The sequence below is a fragment of the Dreissena polymorpha genome, chromosome 8, assembly GCF_020536995.1.
Source record: "Dreissena polymorpha isolate Duluth1 chromosome 8, UMN_Dpol_1.0, whole genome shotgun sequence".
In the NCBI taxonomy this organism is placed as follows: Eukaryota; Metazoa; Mollusca; class Bivalvia; order Myida; family Dreissenidae; genus Dreissena; species Dreissena polymorpha.
The window spans coordinates 37,624,005-37,642,789 of NC_068362.1; the positions used below are offsets into that span (position 1 = coordinate 37,624,005).

General features: G+C 33.4%; 1 protein-coding gene across 2 annotated transcripts in view; it reads left to right on the forward strand.

The window, feature by feature from the left end:
• The window catches only part of LOC127843272 (uncharacterized), a 224,718-nt gene that overhangs the window by 27,586 nt on the left and 178,347 nt on the right, over positions 1–18,785 (forward strand). The window lies entirely within an intron of this gene.

An 18,785-nucleotide genomic window follows, 5' to 3' on the forward strand; every position in this document is an offset into this window, starting at 1 on the left:
ACATGTATTGAAACACAACGTCGGATAATGTGAATTACACATATTAAATTTATCAAAGGATAGGCTATACAAATAAAGCTTGTTTATCATTAAAAATTTATATATATATATATATATATATATATATATATATATATATATATATATATATATATATATATATATATATATATATATATATATATATATATGATTTGTACATATGTTCTTTGTCGATGCCAAAATACAATATGAAAATATTGTAAGTTAAGCTTCTTTTTTCTAAAACTGGTATTCAAACCACGGAGTAAAAGGACACAATGTCAGTAAATATTTTAATAGTATACTACACATTTAACTTTTGGCATTTAAATGCTTGGTACCATCAGTATCTAGTACAGTTATAAAGCGAATTTAGGTTTTTACAAAATATCATTTAAATATATATTAAGGTGATCTTGCGTGGTCACAATATTTGAATTAATCAATTGTTTTCCTTTACAAAAGATATACATGTAGTAAATGACGTTACAACATTAAACATATACATTTATACAACTATATGTACTACAAGTTGTTCTGTTTTACATACAGTAAGTACGTATGTACAACACATTTTAATTACACAAATACATCAATTATCAGTGTAGTTCCGGATAGTTCCATACACTGGAGAATCCAAATGCTAAAATGAAAAACACAAAATCTGGATACTAAACTAAGCAAAAATGTAGCCAGTCTTAAACCCAGCTGGTTATTAGGTACTCGAAGTGTTGCGAGTGTATAGCTGGCAAGGAATTCGTCTTTTGCTTGATAAGCGTTTATGTATGAATACCCAATACTCGGCTGTTTATTCGAACCAAGCTCTATATGCGCAATAATTCGAATGAAACATATTCAACTGGCTATTTGACATTGGCTCAATATTCTGGGTATTCGGACTTGATTCAATATTCGTATTGGTTCAAAACCACAATGCCCAGCTAAGGACGCACGCAAAAACCAAGTCTATGGGTACAAGTTGATGTCATAATTATGTTAAAACAATTACAAGTAGCGTCACACCCACAAAGCAGCTTCCCAGGCCCAATGTAAAGGTCGTAATGTAACTTCAAATGTCAATTTTAGACAAATTGCAGCTAACGCTTTTTCCGGATCATAACATTTTCCAGCAAGGAAAGATGTTCAAATTACTTTGCAAAAGAACGCAGTATAATAAGAGGGAGTGTCGTGCCCAAGAACAATGTCACTTTGGCTAAGATCAGCTTCACAGATCTAGGTCAAAGGTTAACACATAGTATTGAGCAAAATAAGGTTTTTAAATATGTTTGCACACTATAACCAAGTAAAATAATAGACATAATAAAGGTTTTGTCAAATGTTAAACTGATTGGTTACAGAATGGTAAATATTCGAACAAATGTCCTTTAACTAGGTTTTGAATTTATTTTGATCTGGAATGGTTAAATGTTAAGAGTTCATAAAACTGTAAAATAAAGGCTGTGTTGGAAAAACGACAACATACTTTTTTTTCTTACATCTATATTTTACTTCTTTTCGTTGAAATTCAGTCTAAAAATATTATAAATTCCAATAGCCGTTGTGTCCCACATGTACAAAGATCGATCCATTGTCTAACCCTTGGCCAAAATATTATTATTCATATGATTATCTTTTATTTTTTAAACAGACATTAATGACAAATAATTAGTTTCATATTGTCATTTAAACAGTACACTCAGGACAATTGAAATGCTTTTAGCGCTAAATTTTAATGGATCCGTCATATCCGATCAGCTCATCCGTCGTTCATGGCGCATCTACCGTAGTTGTCAACATTTAACTTGTGAACAATCTAGGGCCCCATTTTTATTTTATTTTATTTTATTTCAATTAAACTTGGCCATAACATATGACCCTATGATATCTCGTACGGGTCTGAGACTTGGTTACGTGGTGTGAAAAATTAGGTCCCATTTATTGCACAATTTTCAAGAAATCTGATGGGAAAATTTGTCTTATGATATCCTACACGAGTTCGAAACTTTGTCAAAAAGGATCAAACACAAGGTCACTAAGCCAGATTTAATAAATGGTTTAAAGTCATTTTTTTTTGCGCACATTATGCACATTTATTTGTAAAATTTTCATAAAACTCGTTCTGAACATATTTTATTAAATAATTCATGTATATAGGACAAAAATGCCCCAATATGATATGGTAAAAAACAGCTGCGTCGATAAAAAGATGATTGTGTCCTTTAGAGATAATTACTTGTAAGAATTTCATGTTTAAGTAATTCAAAGTTACTGGTATAAATAGATCCTAACGATTGAAAACAAAAAAATAAGGTTTTAAAATCTGTTAAGTCTTTCAGACATTTTCCTAAGCCTAATGGACGTTTAATGTGATGTTTATATTATTATGAAAAATAAAGAACTTAAAGTCGAAGTTTATTTTGTACTTACTACATACTAATTCGTTACACGCCTATCGACAAAATAATACTAAAAAAAACGTAATATTTTGTCAGAAATAGCCTTCAATAAAAGTCTCAAACAACTTAATATAAAGACAAAAAGTAAAATTACCAACAAATAACCAAACCCATGATGGCGATTTAAATTATGGTCTTCTTAGTTTTAAATTGTGATGCTCTTATCACAGGGTATGTACCCTGATTATGCTAACGTTGTTCATAGTTAAGCACTGTATGTATTATAAAGTGGCCCGTGGATTATGGATGATTCATGAAAGCATAAACGATGGATATATCCGTTAGGGATAGATACACACCACACAATTAGTTTATTCAATAGTTTCTTAAATTAAAAAAAATATGCCCCCTCCCTATTTGAAGAAGGCGGCATATAGAAGTCGAAGTATCCGTCTGTTTGTCCCACCCTTACCCGGAGGTCAGTCGGGACATTCCTATATTAACATAGACTTTGCCATATTGATGGATTTTGAAATGACCGGGCCCGTATGAAACCATCATAAGACTACCTGTAGCTTGAAATACCCGTTTTAATACACAATAGGTCAATTTAATACTTATAGGTCTAATTTGGTCATAAAACAATAAACAATTTTAAAATAACTTACAACAAATGACATTAGGAGGAGAAGGCGCGACGCGTGTTTCATCCGTCTCCTTACCTACAATTTCAAGGTCTTACAGAGAGGTCACCTGTAAAATATGTCCATACAATAGGTTGCCTCTACTACAACTGTCTTTTCCATCATGCACGTGTAACATAACTAACGACAAAAGACCACCATTACGAAAACAGAGAGGTCACCGGTCAAATATGTCCATATAATAGGTTGCCCGGACTACAACTGTCTTTTCCATTGTACACTTGTAACATACCTAACAAGAAAAGACCACCATTACGAAACATGTGTCGGATATATGGCCGTCTCCCAACCTTTTCCTACACACCATACTATATTTATTTTGGCATTGACCCGCTTTTTCTTTTAAATAATTTCAATGGTCCACTGTTTGTTAAATCCAAAAGGACACATTTCGTCACACATCAATCATGCATCCCACAAAGCTTTGATACGTGTATTGATGATGTTTTTGAAACTATCAACACATCGATTCAGTTCGACCTTGACATCTGCTTTGGCCAAAATATGTGTTAACCCAAATTGACGTGGTAGATCTAAGATCAACACCGCTGGACAATAACTGTGATACTTACGTTTATACTATATATACCACTCTAAGACTTTAAAATTGACCATGTTTGGATTGACTCTTATTCAAATAGGCCAATTGATCATTACTGACAACGCCTCTTCTGGGCTTTATGTGTTCATTGAATGCTTCATCCTATATCAGATATTAAATATCACTAACGTAATAACACGCGTAACATGAACGGAATAAAAGACAATTAACATATTTATAGCATCACGACAGGTAAGCGTGTGAATATATATATATATATATATATATATATATATATATATATATATATATATATATATATATATATATATATATATATATATATATATATATATATATATATATATATATATATATGTATATATACATATAACAAATCAGGCAAAACTTGCCAAACACATCCACATTACTGTGTGGAAAACAATCTGTATTTTTTAATTGTTTTGTAGATTTGTGCGCATATATTTCGAGGCCCGAATTAACAAAATCTAAGACTTACTACTCTCGAGTTAAAAGCAGTATCACCATATTTAGTTTTTAGTATAACGGTATTATTGTATAAATATTTTAATTAATGCATCGTCGTGAGGTTTCAACTGGCGAAGGTTTGGTCGTAGTTTTCTGGTTTTACGACCGGTTCTGTTTTCCTGAACTGGAGCTTACCGTTACATGTTAGGAACCGCCTGAAGGTCCTGTGGTATTTTGGACTGTTGTATAAATACAGGCACGGATTGACGGAGGATTCCTGCTTTTCGACTAGCTTCCCTTGAATCTATAAGAAACGGTAAAAAACAAGCTTGGCCTTATATTGCATCTATTAGTGAACTTCATCACCTTTGTCTAGATAAAACTGTAAATGTAAATTTTCTATGGTATCAAGAAGATGTCGACAAAAGCACTAATGCAAATGCAGCCATGAAGGACGAAGACGGCCTCAAACGAGGGTCGGTCAATGCTTTGGAGTTCCTGGCACCTACATGAATGTATTCAATAGCCAGGAAACATATGCTCGCGGATTGGCGCCGGAGACTGTAAATCTTCGGACTAGGCCCTGTAGCCCAAACTGTCGGGAGCCCTTCACTGCGACCCGCATTCATTAACACCTTTTCAGTCCAGAAGGACCGGCTTCGAGTCTCATTGTAGTCCCGTTGACATGTTTAAATACTTTTCAATCGTACTAAAACATTAAGGGAACAGAGAGAGTCTTCTCTGTGTTGGACAAAACAACAACCACCAGCTAATCATACATCTTCCATGCATGTTTTTATTGTTTTTATCAAATTAATTATCGGACAAGATTTACAAGACAAAGCTCATAAATCTTCGAGGCAGATGTTTGTTTCAATTGACATGAAACACCTTTTACTTATTATATCAGATCATTAGTAACAATAACGGCCCATTTTCAAGGAATATCAACAAAGTTATTCTACATTTATATAAAAACTACGTATATTGTCTGTCTTTTTAAAGAAATTGAATATGAGATACACATGATATTAGCGGCGCAGGTTTTTAGCCTTGTCAAAATGTTTATATGATAACTGAATATCGTGGCGTTCTATTATTTATGTATTTCGTAACAAAACTCTTGATTTCACTTCATTTGTCGCACGTCCGAATATTGTGCGAACTTAACAGATGCTTTTTATAATATGTTTTGTGTTATAAGATGCGTCCATTGTTGATGATCAGGTCTTTTTTGGGGTTAAAAACGAGTTGCTAGACGAAGACAATTATTTTTTTCACCGATAATTGATGTCCATGGATGAAACAAGGTTCAAATCTTAGAAGAATATCCAGACATATGGATAAAATATTCCTGTTCATTATATGAAAAACATTTTATTTATTAAAATTAATCCATAATATATTCGACTGATACAAATATAAAAATATCGACCGTACAATACATGATTGCATATTTTAACGTTCGATTGTATATTTGTTTAAACAAAGAAGATCACGATTTGTAGCTATATATGTTAACAAGTTTTGACATATTTTTATTTGGGCGTTTAAATCGATTATTTGACTGTATTCGAAACCATGCAAACGTAATAAACAATGTTCGATTATCAATGCAGGATTCTTACCCTTGTATCTTATTCAATACTAAATGAGCATTTTCCTTTTATTTTCCATAAGGCTTATGCTGCTATTGCACTAAGAATTAGGAACGGACAGTTTATGAACACAAAAAACATCAACACGACAAATGTCATTAAGAAACATTCGTATGAATGTTGTTCGTTACCAATGTTAAAAAATCGATTTTATAAGTTATATTTTGACTGACTCACCTGGGTAAGCAAAACAATAATTGTTTTATTAATGGCTTTCATAAAAATGGAAACTATTAAGTCCGCCATTTTGTGTTAAGATAAATAATTAAAACTGAATAAAAGAGTACTGCATGTTGACAAATTACAGGCTGGCTAGCGCAATCAGGTGTTGGAGCTTATCAAGAACACTTGTATGACTTTCTATAAAATCAAGTTCCACGTAATCGTAAAAAGCCTTTAAAACATCAAATTGTGTATGTCCAGCATAATATTTAAACATTTATGCCATAGTCTGTGAAGAATTGCAGGTGCAATTTCTTGGCTTTCATGTTTCTTGTTAGGGCAGTATGTTCACGGAGAATCATCTGCAGTTCATCCTCCACGGAACTGAGCAATTCCATATTAACATCAGTCTGGGATTGACCTGCTTAATAAAACACAAACGTTTATGGGTATGCGATGGATTGAAGCATCCAATCCGAAATCGATAAATTGCCAAATCTAAGAACATGGCTGAAAATATCGGTCTTTTGAAGGAAACATTATACATTTATTGATTTTTTTGCACCTAAAGCTCATTGTAGAAAATGTGACGAAATCAATAAAATCATAAATGAATATACTGCCATATACCTATTTAAGGTCCATAATTTAAGTGTAGCAATGACTACTAAAAAGCTACCCCAAAACGAACGTATCACAAACATTGACTGTTCTTTTTATCATGGTTGTCATTTGTTTGTGAAAAATTGAGGAGTGATGAGCAATGACAATTCATTGCTTCTAAAATACAGCAATTGTTACAGAATTGACATCTGTAGTACATGTGAGCCATCATAGATATCTGTAATATATGTGAGCCATCATAGACATCTGTAATATATGTGAGCCATCATAGACATCTGTAATATATGTGAGCCATCATATACATATGTAATACATGTGAGCCATCATAGACATCTGTAATATATGTGAGCCATCATAGACATCTGTAATACATGTGAGCCATCATAGACATCTGTAATATATGTGAGCCATCATAGACATCTGTAATATATGTGAGCCATCATAGACATCTGTACTATACATGTGAGTAATCATAGAAATCTGTAATATATGTGAGAAATCATAGACATTTGTAATGCATGTGAGCCATCAAAGACATCTGTAATATATGTGAGAAATCACAGGCATCTGTAATATATGTGAGCCATCATAGGCATCTGTAATGCATGTGAGCCATCATAGACATCTGTAATATATGTGAGAAACCATAGACATCTAATATATATTTGAGAAATCATAGGCATCTGTAATATATGTGAGCCACCATAGACATCTGTAATACATGTAAGCCATCATAGACATCTGTAATATATGTGAGCCATCATAGACATCTGTAATATATGTGAGCCATAATAGACATCTGATATATATTTGAGAAATCATAGGCATCTGTAATATATGTGAGCCATCATATACATCTTTAATATATGTGAGCCATCATGAACATCTGTAATATATGTGAGCCATCATGAACATCTGTAATATATGTGAGAAAATATAAACATATGTAATATATATGCGCCATCATAGACATCTGTAATATATGTGAGAAATCATAGAAATCTGTAATGCATGTGAGCCAATATAGACATATGTAATACACGTGAGCCATCATAGACATCTGTAATATATGTGAGAATTCATAGGCATTTATAATATAATTATTATGTGAGCCTTTAAATGAGTGTTGAATCATGAGACTTTATTGTTTTAAAAGATCTGTAGAAATGGGAATAATGAATTAATGCAATCGATCAATCGACAGGAAGACAATCATATTGAAAACAATTCAGGCAATAATTAAACATTAGGCCATCAATAACTAACTAATTAGTATATATTGCACCGACGGACCATCTGGTGTCGTTTTTTTAAGGGTATAGTGTGGAAAACTACTTTAAACAATCTTAAATATCAAAATATTGAACGTCTCAAGTTGATTTATGATGACAAAGATTCAAAAAAATAGTTTAAATAGTTAACTTAAGATATAAATACTGATTAAACGATTGCACGGTTGTTAGTCATGGGCGCCACCTCTTTTTGTGCATGCATTAACAAATGAGCCAATAATACTTCCGAGATGGCTCTCAGGCCCGTAAATTTAATTGATTTAATTTTACAGGATGATAATTGGTATATGTTGTTTTCAACATATTTCGCATTATTTAAAACAATCGGTCAATGTATTGCGATTCAAAGAATATAAATTCATCCCAAAATGTAAAGAAACATACATTCGCAACTAAGAGAACCTTTTTAAATTGTCGCATGGTATAATTCGTAAAAAGAAAATCGATGATTTTAGCCTGAGTGACGAGCATTTTTTCCAGCTAATTAAATCGCTAATTACATACAACGATTGCTTTGAACCTGTACACGTTAACGCATGCACAAAAACATCGTCGTTTAGCCGATCTAATTGATTAATTTTCATTTTCAAGAAGAGATGAAGCCAATGTCAAGGAGGCTGCGCTAATAATAGGAGGTGGCGCCAATGCACTTGTATAACTATTTTTAAGTTAAATATTTTATGTAATGTTTTCTATTATGTTTACAGGACTTACATTATTTTTTGTAAGTTGACTATTTCAGCACATTTGAGTTGCATGCGATTTTTATTAGAAAAAAGTAGTTTTCCAATAATGTCTTGATGGATTTGAACGTTCGTCTTTGTAAGATAAGAACATTTCACATGTATTATACAAATAATTTAACGAAAAAGACCGAACTATCTTCATTTTATTGAGTTGAAAGTGGGAAATACAACATATAGGAGCCTATTTAATATTCGTTGACCTTGACCTTTTGGTAAATAAACCATTGTAATTAAGGGACACAAGTCATCGTTTAAAGAAGAAGTATTATATTGTATTTATTTATTGAATTATCATACTAAATACCAATATTGCTGTCGATGAACTATTTTTTATTTAATAAAAACTCCGCCATGCCAAAACTTATAAAGGTTCTCACGTTTTTAAATGGGTTGAGAATGTCTGTTTCTTTACATATTTTGGATGAATTAATCTCCACTGAATCGCACTACATTGCCTGATTACAAAATTTGATATAAGCTGAAAAAAACCCATATAAAACCTAATCACCCTGTAAAATTACCCATGACATTTCAGAACAACTGGGCCTGAGCGCCACATAGGAAGTAGTATTGGGTCATTTATTAATGCATCTCAAAAAAGAGGTGGCGTTCGTGATTCACGACCGTGGATTACATAAAACGATTCTAATTTAACGGTTACAATCAAATATAATGTATTGAAACATTTTATATTAATTTAATATTATAAACTTTCAAATGATATATCACCTACACTGCATATGAGGTACATAAAGTTCATAGCAGTATATGAAACAAAACATTGTTTTCGTTATTTGTGTAATGGCCCTATTCCACTACGAAAACAAGCCCACGATTCGGTACGATTTCTCACATTTATTGAATCGAGAAGACTCGTGACAATGTGCGATTCAGTTACGACAGTGGTACGATTGTGTTACGACGAATCGTGGGGTTCGGTTGCAGTCTTGCGAATAGGGTCGCGACTTCACTACGATGTGTAAGAATCTACTGCGACTGTACTACGAACGATGCAGATCGGTCACGACTAAGCTAGGACCTTACGCACCCATGAATTCGGCGCCAATATCTACTGATATTGATTCTAACACGGCACGCGACTTGTTTTCTATAGACAAAGAAGGAAATAAAGTGTGCGTTATTCTGCAATAAATTATGGGCGGAGCATAATGTTTCGAAAATAGGTCCGAATAAATAAAGAAAATATTGCAGTAAAATGCACGTGCTTAAATCCCGCTCTTAAAGAAATGTAAAAAATGTAGGACGTATGGCATGACCACGCTTGCTAAGAATTTGTTTGTTAAATAACGTAATTAAGAAAAAATTTATAGCATGTAAGCTTTTCAGAAGAATTAACACATGTGACGTGATAGAAAACTCCCAAAATGATATGAAAAAATATTAGAATTATCCATGACCTTGTATTAGTAAAACTTCCTATGACATACATAAAAGAGAAACTTTGACACAAATGCATCCCTTCAACAAAGACAACCATGTTATTCATGAATCTCTGTACTCTAACTTGTTCACAGGATTTTCCAATATAAATTGTTCATTTACAAGTTGTGATGATCTGCCAACTGCACATTAGGAGGGATCCGACAACAAATTTTAGATAAGCCATGCCACTTCCATTTTAAGTCTCTAACTCAATTGCATCTACCACAACCATAATTAAAAGTTTAAAACTTATATTACAAAAAACGTGTTTCATTGTATAAAACAGGTCAGCATTTTGGCAAGCTATTTAAACAGATTAAGTTATTTTTCTATTAAGGTACATTTGTATGTTGATCCGTACATTGTTCAAAGATGCTGGACCGGTTAGTCAATATGAATATTTCATGATAAGAAATAAAACTATATGTCAAATCAATAATATAATATAACAATGCAATAAGATTTATCACAAATTTCAACATATAAACAGTGTATTTTTGCTGTCAATGCGTGTTATCAAAACATTACTTGAATTTCAACATTCTAGAAAAAGTCAATAGAAGGATTCCAACCGAAGACATCCAGATATGCAGGCGAGTACTCATCCACTGCACCATGGAGGACTAGTTGTTACACGCTATTAAGATACAGAATGTATACTACTCACAAAAGCACACACAATGTAAAAGCACCTTGAGATTCTTATTTTAGCTTTATACGTATTTAGGTGCAAAGCATTGCAAAAGCATTAATTACAATTACGCATATTAGTCTCCTTTGAGGTAGCCATGTGTATGGTTTCTTTCTGTACATTCATATTAGTCTCCTTTGAGGTAGCCATGTGTATGGTTTCTTTCTGTACATTCACTACTTGGATACTGGATTTTCCTATTTCAACCTGTTCTTTGTCTCCATCTCCTTGTATTACATTTAAACTTTTCCTCAACGTATATGTTCACTGTGTCTCGTTCTGGATATACTGTGCCTTCACAATCACTGTCACTTTCCTCTGATGAGATGTTATCGGCAACATTATCATAATCATATAAATCTTCTACAAAGTCATCGGTTTCTATTTGTTGCTCTTCAGCATTCCTACAAAATATAAACAATGAAATTTGTAATGTTTATGATACAAAATCTACCAATATATTAACAAAAGCCTTTATATCAGTATTATATAAGTACTGGTATAATGACACCTGTCTGCTTTTTTCTATGTATATATGTATGTGCATTCGTGTGTGAATTTCTTAATAACTTAACTTTTGAGGACTTCAGCACTGTATCTCTACCTACACATTGAAACCAATGTGAGGACTATTTATCTTTTTTTACATATGTCAGGAAAAGTCAACCTAATTGAGGAACAATCTATGTTCATACAACATGTTAACATGTTGAATGTGTTACATGGAACCTACACATTTTTTTTGATGATTGTAGGTGGCAACATTAAGTGTTTTGTACAAAAGCAAATATGATCTGCCATTATAAAACATTCAAACATTTGCGGAACCATGGTAAAATAGAAAACAAGAGGGCCATGATGGCCCTGAATCGTTCACCTGACTAACCAAATTAAATCCCAACCCAGATTTCATCAAGATAAACATTCTGACCAAATTTCATAACGATTAGATGAAAACTGTGACCTCTATTGTCTAGTATGTCTACACAAGGTTTTTCTTTTATTTGACCAAGTGACCTAGTTTTTGACCCCAGGTGATCCAAATACAATCCCAACCCGGATTTAATCAAGATAAACATTCTGTTCAAATTTTATAAAGATTGGATGAAAACTGTGACCTCTATTGTCTACACAAGGTTTTTCTATAATATTACCTAGTGACCTAGCTTTTGACCCCATATCATCCAAATACAATCCCAACCCAGATTTCATCAAGATAAACATTCTGACCAAATTTCATAAAGATTGGATGAAAAACTGTGACCTCTACTGTATACACAAACAAATTGTTGACGGTTTTTCTATTATTTGACCTAGTGACCTAGTTTTGACCTCAGATGACCTAAATACAATCCCAACCCAAATTTCATCACGATAAACATTCTCACCAAATTTTAAAAATATTGGATGAAAACTGCTACCTCTACTGTCTACAATTTTTTTTTCTATTATTTGACCTAGTTTTTGACCTAGTGACCTAGTATTTGACCCCAGATGACCCAAATACAATCCCAACAAAGATTTTATGAAGATAAACATTCTGACCAAATTTCTTAAAGATTGGATGAAAGCTGTGATCTCTACTGTCTACACAAGGTTTTTCTATTATTTTACCTAGTTTTTGACCTAGTGACCTAGTTTTTGACCCCAGATGACCCAAATACAATCCAAACCCAGATTTCATCAAGATGAACATTCTGACCAAATTTCATAAAGATTGGATGAAAACTGTGATCTCTACTGTCTACACAAACAAATTGTTGACGGACGCACGCACACACGCACGCACACACGCCGGACATCACACGGTCACATAAGCTCACATGTCACTTTGTGAAAGGTGAGCTAACAATAGCTGTCAGATGACAGCGCGCTCGACTATTCGAGGGCTTGACAGTATAATGTAAGCCATCATGTGGAAATTGTTCATATTCAATAAGGTCAAGGTAATATAGTCATATTCTAAGTAGAGAATCACCATAATTGAAACATATGGATCGATTATGTTTTAAAGAAGTTGTACCTTATGGACGATTCTGAGTTCAGGTATATTTTCCACAATCTATTGAACATTTGAAAAGACATAACACAAACTGATGAGATTTTATTTCAAGTTTGATAGTAATAACTTGGGTGGGATCGTTGGACGATCCTTCAAAAATGAAATATATAAATAATTTTTTTGTATTACCATGTTTAAAAAAATAATAATTTCTCTCTGGGTTGGCGGTGGGGTGGAGAGAGGGATTTAATGTGGGTGTGTGGTCATTTATTAGATTTTCTTTCCAAAATATGAAAAAAAAAGAATTTGTTTTTATGGGGGGTTCTGGGGTGGGGGTGGTGGATGGTTTGGGTGGAGTCCATTGTGGTATGTCAGGTAAGTATTGTTTTGTCAAAGTATGAATCAAATCTGATCATAAATAAAGAAGTTATGGCAATTTAAGCAAAATTTATTAATTTGACCTTGACAGTCAAGGTCATTCAAGGTCAAGGTCAAATTCAACTTGCCAGGTACAGTACCCTCATGTTAATAAGAAAGTATTTGAAGCTTGAAAGCAATAGCCTTGATACTTAAGAATAAAGTGGATCTAAACACAAAATTAAACAAAATATTCAAAGTTACTTAGTAGTCAAAAGGGCCATAATTCCGTTAAAATGCCAACAAGAGTTATGCAACTTTTCCTAAACAGTCCCCTTATGATAGTTAGCGAGTGTTCCAAGTCTGAAAGCAATAGCTATGATACTTTAGGAGTAAAATGGACCAAAACACAAAACTTAAGCAAATGTTCAATTATCTAAGTATTAAAGGGGCCATTATTCTGTCAAAATGCCAGTCAGAGTAACATAATGTTGCCTGCACAGTCCACTTATTATAGCTAATAAGTGTTGTAATTATTAAATCAATAGCTTTGATACTTTAGGAATAAAGTGGACCTAAACACATACCTAAACCAACTTTTTGATTTTGTAAGTGAAAAAAGGGCCATCATTCTTACAAAATACTTGATACACAGTTGTCTGCTCTTGTTTATAGATTAAGGTCATGTTGGTAAAGAAGTATGCAAAATATAAAAGAAATATGTCAAGGGACAAAGAAAATATTTGAGGTGGTACACACGCTAACTCTAAATCTTCAGATGTTATATATATATTTGTGTCAACTTAAAGTTATTTAAGATTTGGATCATCAACTTTGAAAGTATGACGCTGACACGATTTGTTACATTCATCCAGACAGATGGAAGGCACAACACAAATATGTCCCTAACCCCACTTTGATGAAAGGGGTCGGGGATGGAACATAATGAACACCTTACATATATATAACCTTTAAATTCTCTTTCAAAGAAATGATTACATTAAGGAGGGAATCTTAACAACAAAACTGACACAACATACTCAGTACATTTATTCAGTTCTACATGAAAATTGACTAAACCATACTAAGAATCTTTTTTAGCCAGCAAAGATCTATGACTTTCAATTTGTAGGTTATTACTGACAAAAGTAATCCTACCTCTGTAATCTAGCTGACTCTGTCATCTGTTTGACTGCTTGCATTGTGTTCCTTCCAGTCTTCATCATCAAACTTTCGTAATCTTTTTGTTGAAAACTGGTAAAATAATGTTTAACATAATTATCCTATGGAACTGCAGGAATGTAACAAGTTTTCTCTGTTTGAATGATCGGAAAGTAAGACCCTAGACTATAATGCAGTCTTAATTAGTGGAAATTTCAAATTAATTTACATGTTAATACTTTGTGCGTGAAATTACAATTTCTCTATGTTTCATTAATCCTGTATGATAACACAGCGAATTTATCACTTACTGCGCTGCTCATAATTTTATGTGACTGAAGATTAGATTTGAAACAAGCCATGCACATATATCCATAGAACAAGGACGCCTTTCAGACCTAGAGGTTTGTCACAGGAGTGACAAAAAGCCATGCCACCAGGACACAGGATTGTATGAATCCTAAAAGAGAAAAGTGTCTTTTTTGCAAAGAAACTAATAATAAATAAAACTGTATTTAAATAATAAAAGAAAATCAGATGAGACGGTCTGTCATCTGACAATTACATATAACTTAAACCCTTATCACTGTCCACTGGGTCGTGCGAGTTGTGTATCGTGTTATTTCTTAAAAGGTGACCCAGCATTTGTAAAAATATTGCAAGACATATACATTTCCAGAAAGGAAATTCATTTCTGCGTTGAATAAGACCGAGATCGTGAAAATCGCTGCACAATTGATGAAGATATGGCTGTTCAAAGCGATGCACCCCGTTTTGGGCTGATTTTGAGTTGCATACCTTGTTATATATATTTATTTGATAGTGAAATATTTTTTTTCAGAAAAGTTAATTTTTCGTTATAATATGATTATTTATCATTCAAAATGATGTTTTCACTAATTAATATCATAGCCACACGCTACCCACCTGTGCTCCCAGCTATTGACTCTCCGTACGTATGTACTCATAAAAGCTCAGAGCATTCAAGAAGAACTACGTTTGGCTGCAACGCTCGTCACGAGAAGGGGACAAAAGGATTCTTCGGCTTTCAAGATCAAGATATCCAAAGTGTGACAGGGCTGGACAATCGACGTTTGTTTTTAAGTTGTTGAATGTAACCTTTTTAAATAGCCTTTACTGTGAGGTGTGTTATTATTTACACGCGCCAATTTCCCATCGTTTGTTGATGACAATTGAATTTGATGGCAGTGATGAACTATGTAAATATCTTTGTCTTTTTCATCTGCATTTGTCAATTGTTCATATCATCTTGTAATTGGGCTGTCCATGCATTGATTTGTACGTATCCTGGCTATAATTCTGTTTGGAGATTGACATCTATTCTGTTTTAACGAACATGAGGGGGCTATTAGAAGCTGATCCAGCCCTAACCGGATATGTATGTATTCAGTCGGAGTAAAAATGGCAACTTGTCTTTTCTTACTCTTTTATTACGCTCACGATGGGCGACACGAATTACCCAAATATACCCAAATTGACCGAAATCTACATTAATCTTCATTGCCTTTCCCAGGAATTTGTTCAGGCGCCCCGGGGCCGATTGGGGGTGGGTTGGGGAGGGGTGTCCTCTCCCGACGTTGATTTTTTTTTTTATTTAACGTGTCAATTCACGTTCTGTGGTGCGTTATAACTCAAAGTAAAACAGCGTTAAAAGACGTCATTTGGTGCGCTATGACTCTTTAAAAAAATCCACCAGTCATTAAAAAATATTTTTTTTTATATTGTTTAATTGTTTTAAAACTTTTCCGCACAGATAGTAAAATCCCGACTCGAACGATTCCTCAATACATCCGTTTCAACCCGACTCTATTACTGTATACTTACTATTTTTCAAGTTTCTATTTATTATCCGATAATCGCGTTTATTCCGTTTTTATCAATCTCTTTCTGGTAAATATTTACGATAAAAGCTTTCAGTTATTTATTTAACACAAACCTTGCCATTTTTTAAGTGACTATTTATATTTGATGAAATATTGCCTCTGAATATGCGTCAATCCCTAGACCTGTTGTGTGCTTGTTAAAACGCTCAACACACGCCATTTGTATGCAAAAGACGCGACGTTGTACATGCTGCATAATTTTCGCGCTCTTTTTAATTAAGAAAAAGATTCGACACAAAATAAATTTGCACTGCTAATTTGAAGCAAAAATATTTAACGTTGCGGTAACATGTTACATTCGGAAGTGTGTTTCGGATTAAAAACGCGTTAACATCGACTTACGCGAATGGGTTTCGGATTACAAATTTAATTATTCCCATTTGAGATTTCAACAATTATTAACCGTTGCGGTATAAATTCAAGGATAAATTGTTTAAACGCTTTACGAGTCGAATAAATGTTTTGACGGAATTATGCATGAAATTCACGTTGTCCAAGAGGATCACGGCCGGTTGCCATCATCAGTCTTCTAACTATCGATTATCGGACGAAACATTTACAAGTGTGCGTAGTTAATTCAACGAAAATTTGTTACAGCGCATAACGTGTCGAATAAATGTCAGAAAAATGAGGTGAATCAGTTCTATAAATGGACATGTTGAAATATACATGTACTGGAATTAATTAAATTGTTATCACATAATTGTAACCGGGAGTCATTTGCACAACTTACTCGCTATAATAATTAATTGTTTACCACTTGCAATTAATTTCTCGTATTAATTATGAGTCATATGTAACACTTGTTTACAGTAAAAAGGGGTGATGATGATGCCCGAAACCGTCTTTAATGTTCTGTACTGTACTAATTACCGATTTTATATTACTCAAATGGTACAACTTCTTGCTAATCAAGCTGCGATAAACTCTTACTTCATGCCCGACGTCAATCAAAAATAATGGTCGATAGTTAACCCCGCCCTCATAAGCATTCGCGTAACCGATTGGACGATGAACTTCACAGTTTGACGACTGGAAAGTTACCAGATACATCCTTGTCAGCATTTAAATGACCGTGTAATATGGCTAGAATAATCGATCCACGCGGCATGCTATTCTCTTATCAGTGGATTATCCATTACCCCATGTGGTGTTTATGGCGATTACATGCGAAAGTAGGTACCGAGTGCTCTTTTAAAACAGGGAATATTGATACAACTGATGGGGAAACCTTGATTTGTTTGGACAATCTCCACTTTCTTTACTGAAGAATACACTGATCGGAAAATTTCAAGCGCCCCGGGGACTCTGATTTCGAAATTCAAGCGCCCCGGCAAGGGGGCGCTTAAATGGCCTGGGGAAGACCCTGATCTTTTTAAAAATGATTATTTTACATCATGTTTGTGTGATGAGCACTATTGTTTTGTTTAATGCTTCATCTTTACGCGTGACAATATTTTATTTCCAAATAAAATTTCTTTTAATAAATATAGGTTACACACCACTTACAAATTGATTTCTGTTCTGGCCACTAGGACCCAAATAACCGATACCCAATATATTTTGGTCATAAATGTTGTCGTCGTAGTATATGTTACCGTCTTGAAGTTTTGTTTCACATTTAAAAGTTCACTTGTTTGTTGCAGTAACATTTTCCACAATAAACTCGAACTGTCTGCCTACATGTATTCTACTACCCAAATATACCAAAATATTACAATATCTTCCCGTCATTGACCCAAACCTACACAAAATTTATACAAATAATTATTTTAAATCAAGATTAACCAGTTATATTGTCGTAGGCTTCTAGTTGTTCGGCTTTCACTCTTTAAGTTCTCAGTAAACCGTTTTTTAAATAAAGCCCTACATTACTTAAAACGGTGCTAATTAATCGTGGAAGGTAGAAGATAATAAGCGCGTTACCAACTGTATGTGTCAATTTTACACGTACTTGAGAAACTGTGTGAACGGGCCAGATTTGTGAAGGTGATACTAATTATTATTATTATGTTTTTTATTCTTATGTCAATAAAAATTAAAGTTTTTTTCACTATTGTATAAAAAGTATTTAAAGAAATCAATGCAAAAATACATGACAAGTAAGGATTATGTCAAAAAGGTGCCATTTAAGGCCCTATTATCAGTTTTGGGTGCCCCAACCTGTATACGTGAGAAGACTGTTAGAAGACTGTGGAGACAGTGGGGTATGAGGAAATACTCATACACAGTAATTTACAGGTTCTTGTTGAATCAAGCACAGAATTATCTGAGCATCATAATTCATTAGAAATTCATAAGGGCTTTCCTTAGACCTCAAATCTCAAGAGTCAAGGACTCTTGGGACCATATTTTCAAGAGTCAAAATCAAACTTCTGAGAGTCCTAATAATAACGCAGGAGAGTCAAAGATTTTTTGCAATTTAAGCAAATTACTGAGATATAATATATAAAAAAAAAATAAATAAAAAGATACATGTATGTTAACATTTATTTCTTACATTTTACTGTCACTACAACACTATGCATTTAAACACAATATTTCAATGATTAATAAATACAAAACATGTATTCTAATACAACATTAACTTCATG